The sequence below is a fragment of the Monopterus albus genome, unplaced genomic scaffold (assembly GCF_001952655.1).
Source record: "Monopterus albus unplaced genomic scaffold, M_albus_1.0 scaffold6.1, whole genome shotgun sequence".
NCBI lineage: Eukaryota > Metazoa > Chordata > Actinopteri > Synbranchiformes > Synbranchidae > Monopterus > Monopterus albus.
In genome coordinates, this window is record NW_018127886.1 from 3,801,516 (window position 1) to 3,810,396 (window position 8,881).

Sequence of the window (8,881 nt, forward strand, 5' to 3'; positions counted from 1 at the left end):
CCACTGATTAGTTTCCATGAAAATTATACTCTACCTGTAGAACATCCTTTGACTTTGTCATTTGTATTATATGCAAGTGTTGCTGTCTCGCACAAAGGGGCAGCTACAACAAAGAGGCAAACACAGAAACTTTGATACTGTATGAAGTGTTAATAACATTTTAAATGAATGTTAATGTTCTGCTCCAAACTGAGAGAGAGAGAGGAATGTGATACCCTATGAATAAACTTTGAAGGAAAGTAACCACAACTTTTTCAAACTTTGTTTTTATGCAGATTTAACAACATATTAAAGCTACAGTATGTAACTTAACGTAGCACTAGTGTGAAACACCAAATCAATCCACTCTGCTCCACCCAGCGCTCCCTCTCCCTGCTCCACTGTGCTCTACTACAATCTGCTACGCTCCCCCACGCTCTGCTCAGCTCTTCAGATATTTGTTGTTATGAAATTACAGTAAATGAGAATGCAACAAAACTTACTGATCAAGCAGAAATAGTTGAAAATCTCTAATTAGTCAGAGAGGTCAGTCCCATTCAAAACCTTTTAGAAGCCAATATCTCTGCACTGCTGCCGGTGCTGTTCAATGAGTCTGGGTCACAGGAGGCTTTGACAGCACCTCTCCACATTAAAACAAGTTTTGGAGTAGATTTCTACAACAAAAATATTTGTAAAAAGGAGCAGATATTGTAGCTTTAATTAATGATTGTTAGAAGTGCTGATTTCTGATGCCTTTGTATAGAATCAGACTCCCAGGTTTTCTATATCTTTGTGCTAAGCTAAGCCTACCAGCTTCTGGCTATAGTTTTATATTTATCTGACAAAAATGAGAGTTATATTATTCTTCTCATCATCTCAGGGTGAAAACAAATAAACATACTTCTCCTGGTGTCAAACACAACTTTTAACATTTAGTTTTGATTGGTTTCTGTTCAGGTTTCAAAAACACTCATAAAGAATTTAACTGCGTGAGATCAGTTTATAGGGCTTTAGAAAGATATTCAAAACCTGGAATGATAACAGTTCAGATACTTTAATGGCCTCACACTGTTCAGGATTCAGGATTTTGTTTTATATTGTACGAAAACTGTGGAGGTTTTTTAAAATGTTGGCAGGTTTATTTGAAGGATTAGTCCTTACAGACTGAAGAGTAGTATATATTTTTGTCAAAGCTGTGTCAAAATAACAGAAACAGTTTATGTAAAGTTGAAAGCTGCATCCCCTTCCTGTATTTTGCTTCCACTTGGTCCATTAGTGTGGTTCTGAGCTGTGTGTCCTTTTAACAGAAGAAGGTTGTATCTTGCAGCAGAGTGAAGCAGCAAAGCCCCTGCAGGCCATGTGTGACTCAGCTAAGGACATATTACCTCACTGCACCACCAGCAGATGCTACAAACACAATTGAATGCTCTTCTTCATGGACACTGTCACCTCTGGAAAGCCAGAGCTCCAGAGTGTTTTTGGAGGCACCAAGGGATGACTTTTACTTTTACTTATAAGCTGATATCAAAATGAAAATCTGTGTTTTTACACATATTATAAGGCACTCGGCAGGGGGCTTCACTGGAAAGACACATTTTTACTGCAATAAGAAATTAAGAAATGAATCAGTCGAATGACATTAAATTACTCACACTCAGTAAGTGAATAAAGAAGAGTAACTTGAAGGGGAGTCATAATGTTCTCACAATAAAAGTGTGACACTGAAAAGAGTCATCAAGCATCTGTGGGTTTGAGGCGTTGTGTTGGATTTTTCCAGTCAGTAATTAAGAAATTAAAATGAGCATAAAATGAACATAAATTCAAATACAGTGAGAAAAAACAACCAATAAGACACTGGTGAATCAGCATTAAGAACTCAGACTCAAATGCCTGGTAGAAGCCATGCTATCGTCAGTTCTTTATTTCTATTACAGTCTTGGCTCCGTTTCCTGAGGTTCCGTGTTATTATGTGTCCCCAGGCAGACAGCAGCTCAGAGCGTTGGCACTCATCAGTGACTCAGTGTGTGCAGAAGATGACAACCTGGAGCCAACAGAGAGTGTTAATTGTGTCTATTTGGACTCCAGTGCATGACTCTGGGAAATCAAACAGCACAAACCAGTCGCAGTCACCGGTCAGTGTAGTGTCTGGCTGCCCACAGAAGGCAGGTTGTCCCAGGGCCCTCAGCCAGCAATGCCAAACTTTATCTGTGATCTGTATTTTTTAGGTCTGCTTAAAAAAAAAAAAAAAAGTTGATATGAGTTTAAAACTCATCAAGTTCAAATCTTTGCTGTAAAATATCTATCCGTTTAAATAAAAATGTGTTATTGGGTGTTTAATGTGTCTAAAATGGTGAAGTGCTGCTCGCTTGCTCCTGCCAAATAAATGTTTAAAAGCAGGCAGAATCAGACAGGATCTACATGCTCTAATAACTCTGAGTGAGTTAGTGGAGCATGATCAACATTTTTTGTCATTCTTTCTCTCTATCTCAGCAGATTCAATCAGACTCTGAGAGACTCTTTGAGGTCACCACTCTTCTCCATAATCCTTGCAGCTAATTGAATAAATTTAGCATAATTAAACGTGAGGATGCTCAGTATTTCTCTGAGGGTTTTATCAACTTAGATAAGTGTGTGCACCCTCCCCCATCTGCTGAGATCATGATGGGGTGTTAGTAATCAGGCCGATGTTGTCAGGTTTGGCGTGTACAGATGCCAAACAGAGGTTGTGGTGAACTCAATTAGAAAACCAGACGAACCGAGGTAGCGACAAGTTCTTTACTTGTTGTAAGCAAAACAACTAACACAAAGTCCAGGATATCAATCAGGTCAATAAGACAGTCCAGGGTCGGCGCGGTAAACAGGTATAGCCAGGGGATCCAAACTCGAGGTCAAGGGGGACAAAATCAGAAGGTCGGTACACAGCAGGCGAACAGAATCTGTGTGGGCATAGACAAAACACAGTGGTCAAAAAACAGTAATCCAAGGTCAGAAACAGAGAGTCAGGCAAGGTATAAATGCTGGAGAGTCAGAGCTGGGGTCTAGAACAATCTGGCAGTGTCCTGGTGGGAGGGCGCTGCCTAAATAGAAGTAAAAAACAGGTGCAAACAATAAGGAGCAGGTGAACTAATGATGATTAAATAAAAGGGCCAAAACTGAGGTGAAACAAAACAGGAAGTAATGTGAAAATAAAAGCATGACAGGAAGCAAGAGGGGCAGGAGCGTGACAGATGTGACCTTCCAGGTGGATGTTGTTCTCTGGGGTACCGTGGGAGGAAAAACTAAACTGATTTAACTATGGTGAAATACTGGCTACCCACATGCTTTACAAATGTACTGACTGCTAGGCATCACAGAGGATGATGTAAGTCTCTAAATAATAAATTATTTAATAATGATAAGAAATATATGACAATCATGTTGCCATTAAGTGGCTTTTAATATTAATGTGCCTGCTTTCTTCCTGGTCCTACCTGGTAAGTCACTAATGGGAGCAGTGTAGCCCTGAGTGAATCAGTTCAGCTTAGCAGCATATGCAATAATGCAAAAGGATATTTAGAGATCAAGTTATCCCTGGATGTTTGATGTCAGCCCAAACATGGTCTCTTCTTGCTAGAGCAGTGCGTTTTGGTGCCCGTATGAGTGTGTGTACACCGCTAAACTGCACCCAGTGTCAAATTGCTTAAGTAAATTGTACTGACAAATGTAGCCAAACATTTTCTCAGCTCCATCTTGCTTTCCACCCTTTGATTTGATTTGATTTATTTTGATTTATTTATTCTTTCAAACATGTAACAATAGTCAGTGTGTAATCACACGTAATTCCAGACATATCCACAAAAATATTTTCAATTTACTTATACCTAGTACATGCTTGAACAGAGTAGGAAGAAGTTAGACTTATCTAGTCCTACCCCCTAACATCATCTTATCATCATTGGTTTGCAAGCAGTATTACTACATGGATACATATTCTTATCGAAATACAGAATCTTTTTTTGGTTGTACGTATAGCATGAATTTTATAATTTAACTGACCCCTTAGATTGTATCCCCCTTCCCTTTCATCAAATAGTTTTTGAATTCCACCAGGTAATAAATTTTTCCTGACTTTATACATAAACACTGCAGTCTTATATCCCACTAAATCAAAACATTTTAACAATTTAGACTGTATGAAAGCTCCATTGGTGTGATCCCTGTATCCCAGCTTATGCACAATTCTTATCGCTCTTTTTTCCACCCTTTGTCTTAGACCATATTCATATTAAATGCTGAATAAATTTTCCTTCCTTTCTAGTGTTCTAGGCCTTTTGCCTGCAGTGATTGTATTTGAATAAGCATGGAAAAAATAAATCAAGTCAAATTGTGCAATAAACACTACAATGATTCAAATGTATGCTTCATGAGCATGAATCAGTGGGCTTTGTGAATGTTGATGTGACAAATAGGAGGATATTTTCTGGGATTTCAGGGGGTACAGTTGCTTGTTAAATGTGAGCACTCCCCCTACTGATGGGATCTGAGCTCACACTGGAAAACAATTTTAGACCAACAGCTGTAACTGAGCATGAATCAGCCCACCTGTGTTCAGTTAAATAAGGAAACATGAGCCTGAGGAAAATCACTGACCCAACACGGTCGAAAAGCACAAGAACACTTCTCCAAACAGCTGGTAATGTGCATACAGTGTGTGTGAGGGTATGTGTGTTTGTGCCCTAGAGTTTGATGCTCTTTTTTTTGATCCCTTGTGGGTTGATCTTAGGGGTGTGGAGGTAAAGGTGGGAGTGGGCTTTCAGGGGATGCAGGAGGTGGGGGCCAAGGCAAGCAGAAGGGGCTGAATTTGTGGTTGCCATGAAACCCGTTATTTTCCCCTCCCCTGTGGTTGGTGCTGCTTGCATGAGCAAGTATCTGCTATTTCTGTCATTATTCAACACCTCAGACATGAACATAATCACAGGACACACACAGAACACACACACTTGGAAAAGTGAGCGGCACCAAACACAAACAAAGACTCTTCTGTATCCAGTTTCTGTCATGCCGCAGTAGTATCACTATCATCACAGCTTGGTTAAATATAGATATAAACTCAGAGGACATTATTTATTATTTTGTGCCTCAGTTACTTTGCTTACTCCTGTAACACATTTCAAGGAAGCATGAATATCAGATACTGTCTCTTTCTCTTCCCACAGATCACATGAGCTGCCACAGCTTTACAGCTTTTCAGCAACAGCAGCACTGCAGCATCTAACTGTCCCTGCTTCAAAACCCACCCAAGCCCAAAGCAGGATCTTGTCAAGTAACCCCTGTAGATATAAATTTGTAATTCAACTAATAAATGAGCACATTTTCAGTTAACCTACTGATTTATCAGTACAGTGATGACACAAGAGCTAATCAGTTTGTGGAGCTGCAGCTACACTGATGAATGGATCCTTCAGGAAATACGCTGCATGAAACAGAAATGTCACAGACTGATGGTTTGTCAGTTCATGCAAATCCATGGGGGGAAATAAACCATTTTCAGAACATCACACACAAAAAGTAAATAAAGTAATATGAAAAAAGGAATCGAGTTGTCAGACACAGTAGCCACCTTTATGCTGTAAATTAAACTGTCACATCCTGTATCCAAAACACTGTTAATAAATCATCTCAGTTAACACTATGATTCATAGAAAAAAACAACTGAGGATATGAGCCTGAGGAAGCAATAACTATGAGCTGAAACCCCAAAGCTAAAGATATATAACTTAAAACTTATGCTTTGCTGCAAATGATCATCTTTCTTCATCATCTCACTAAAGTTCTACTGTAATAGTTCATAAACTACTTCATATCTTGTCTCTTGATCCAAATTTTATGATCAATTTTGTTATCGGTTAATATGTTGATTATTTTTTTATTAATCATTTAGTCTATGAAATATCCCCCAGCCAAAAATAAGGTATTTAAAACCAAGGTAATAGTCAGCCTTGTTTTGTCTGTGACATTTCTCTCTGCTTGCTGCTTGTCTGGTTTGCTACCAAAGCCAGTGGACAAAGAAGAAGATGACACCAGAGTAAATTGGGCCTTAGCATGTTTACCTGGCTTCATCACCAACTTTGTCACGCTCTCTCTTCTTGTCTTTCTAGGACATGTCCAAAACCCAAAGCTGTTCAATGCAATATAATATAAAACCTTAACATTTGCTACTTTTGCTTAAGTAACTACAGTAACATTTCTGTCAGTTAATCAATTAATCGACTAATGATTAAAATTCTACTCTTGACATCATTTGTATTCTTTGTAAATTGTATATGACACCACATTTGTTGTTTCTTGTTGTTTCTTGAAAAAGGCATCTTTATTTCAATGAGACTAGCTATTTAAATAAAAACTAGTGGAGCACTAATAAAAACAAATCCCCAAATAGGGTTAAGACATTGTAGAAATCAACAAACATTCCATAGTCCACTGGATCCTTTGGGAAGCAAATTCATTCCTCAAGGCAGGAAACAGCTTAGTAAAAGTAACATTTATGTTGTGTGGGCTGGGCTTCTGTAAATGTTAATCTCAGTTTATTAACATTAACCACTGAGATTCTTTCCCTCCCCATAAGTAAATAATCCAGCCTCGTGAAAGGGCTTTTGGCAGATTATGCGTCGAGGGCGATCTTGGCGAGCTGAGCATGAGACAGCAAACTTGTGAAATGTTTGGTTGAAATTGTTTGGTTACGTGATGTGACCTGCAGTGAGATGAGCCGGATGGGTGGGAAGCAGAGCCACCTGTTCATGTGGAGCCCAGAGTCTGCGAGGCACTAAGACCCAGTGGAAAGCAGAGGAGGATGGGTACTGCCTGTCTACTCTGCAGGGCTCTGCATTTGCCCTGTGTATGTGCCGGAGCCAGTACATGTGTGTATGAAAGTGTGTGATGTGGGGGAGAGTGTGTCCACCCTTTGTGCACCACAGGCTGGAAGACGAAACCCCTCTCCTCTTTCTATTTTTTGTTCGATCTCTCCCTTCTGCTCCTGCTCTGCCTCCCCCACCTGGACTGAAAACCTGGCGAGAAGAGCTGAAGGGAGGGAGGTGTGTGTTGTGTGTTTGAAGGGATGGGGAGGGGGGTGGTCAAGATGAAAGGGGCCAGGTGAGGAGGAGGTGCATGAGCCAGTCTCCTCTCCCCTTCTCCTCTCTCTCTGTGATGTTGGGGTGTGTGTAGGTGTGTGTGTGTGCATGTGTATGTGATTTGTCAGTGTGTGTTTGTGTGTGGGAGATGTGGTTTGTCAGTGTGTGTTTGTGTGTGGGAGAGAGTGAAACAGGTCGACTTTCCATCAGCGGACTGTGAAACTGCACAGGAGGAAGCAGCCGTCTCCAGACAGAGGTATGTCACTGATTTATCATTACACATATCTCCACTCATACCTGTTGGCAGAGTATGTGGGCAGTGAGGCAGTGTCTTCTTCCGTCTTAGCACCCCTCCCATTAAAAGGTAAAAGGACAGAATTTGTGGAAACAGATGCCTCCTCTCATGTTTGCTAATTTAAAGTCCTAGCTGTCATTTATGTACATGTTGCTACTGATGATTGAAAGTGTAATTAAAGGGAAACTTGACCGGTCTAGTTGTCTGCTCACACTGTGTCATGTGCATATGATAAGGTCTCATGGTTTCCAGTGTGCAGCTTGAATGATTGTCATATGATTCCATAACCATGTATTTTAGCTTAGTGTGAATAAAACTTCTAAGGTGGAGTTTGACCAGAAATTGTACCATTTCGCTGATTTGACTAAATCCAGTAGGAGGCTGTGCTGGAAATGAGTAACAAAGTCCCTATGTCTTTCTTCTTAGAATTTAAATAATTTGGCTTTGTCAGTTTTTCCAGGTACCAAGCACATTTTCCCAGTTTGGATATTATTTAATGGGATTTTCTGTGTATTAAAAGACCTTTTGAGATGCTAAACCACTTCACTTAAGAAGTTGTGGTTTTCTTTACAGCACAAATTGGTTGTCCTTAGAGCGCCAAAGTGACCCCCAACACCAGAGAGCAATAAAGGAATCAATGCTGAGCAGAGTAAGGATCTCCAGAGGGCTGCTCCATAGTTGTTGCTAGATCAGGGGTGGTTTTGACTTTTTGACTCACGGGCCACAATGGGTTCTAAAATTTGTTAGAGGGGCCGGGTCAGGAGCAGAAGGATGGAGTGTTTGTGTGAACTAATATAAATGACATATAAAAGCCACTATATAAAAGGTTTTGGCCTTTAACAGGTAGCAAATCATGAATATGCAAGGATTATTATACAATTTTTTTTTTAAATCAGAGAACCAATGGCAGAAATCTCCGTGCAGGTCGTGTAGTGATTTGTTGTATTTCTTCACGTTTTGGGTGGCCTCTTTCTGCATAGCTAGTGTGGGAAAATGGGCAAAAGATTTGTTTGAAATTTGTCTGGAGAATAAAGTCAGCTTGGATTTGGAGGCTCTCACATTTGTGTACATGTCGTGCACAAACTGATCTTTCCCCTGTAGCTTCACGGTCAGCTCATTCATGTGTGAAAAAATGTCCACAGCAAATGCAAAGTCACAAAGCCAGTTCTTGTCGCTCAGCTCAGGAAATTCGTCGGATTTCCCCATTAACTCCAACAATGCCCTAATCTCCTCTTTGAGCTCTAACACTCGTTGAAACACTTTACCCAAACTTAACCAGTGGACACAAGAGTGGTAATGTAAGTCCTGGTGATCCGCATCGGTTTCCTCCAGGAATGCAATGAGCATGATGGTGCTGAAGTCCCCTTGCTCTATAAAGTTAACAAGTCTTACGACTGGATTCACAACATGATTTAGCTGCAATACAGACTTACACAGAGATTCCTGATGAATGATGCAGTGATCTACCATCTGCTGGGGGAAACACAGGCATTGTAGGGAA

General features: G+C 40.3%; 1 protein-coding gene across 1 annotated transcript in view; it reads left to right on the forward strand.

The window, feature by feature from the left end:
• The first annotated feature begins 7,239 nt into the window (after positions 1-7,239).
• gpr61 (G protein-coupled receptor 61) overlaps positions 7,240-8,881 on the forward strand; it is a 5,763-nt gene continuing 4,121 nt past the window's right edge. Inside the window, exon 1 of the mRNA XM_020619381.1 lies at positions 7,240-7,341. The gene's annotated coding sequence lies outside the window, so the exon portion shown is untranslated. The remainder of the gene's footprint in view (positions 7,342-8,881) is intronic.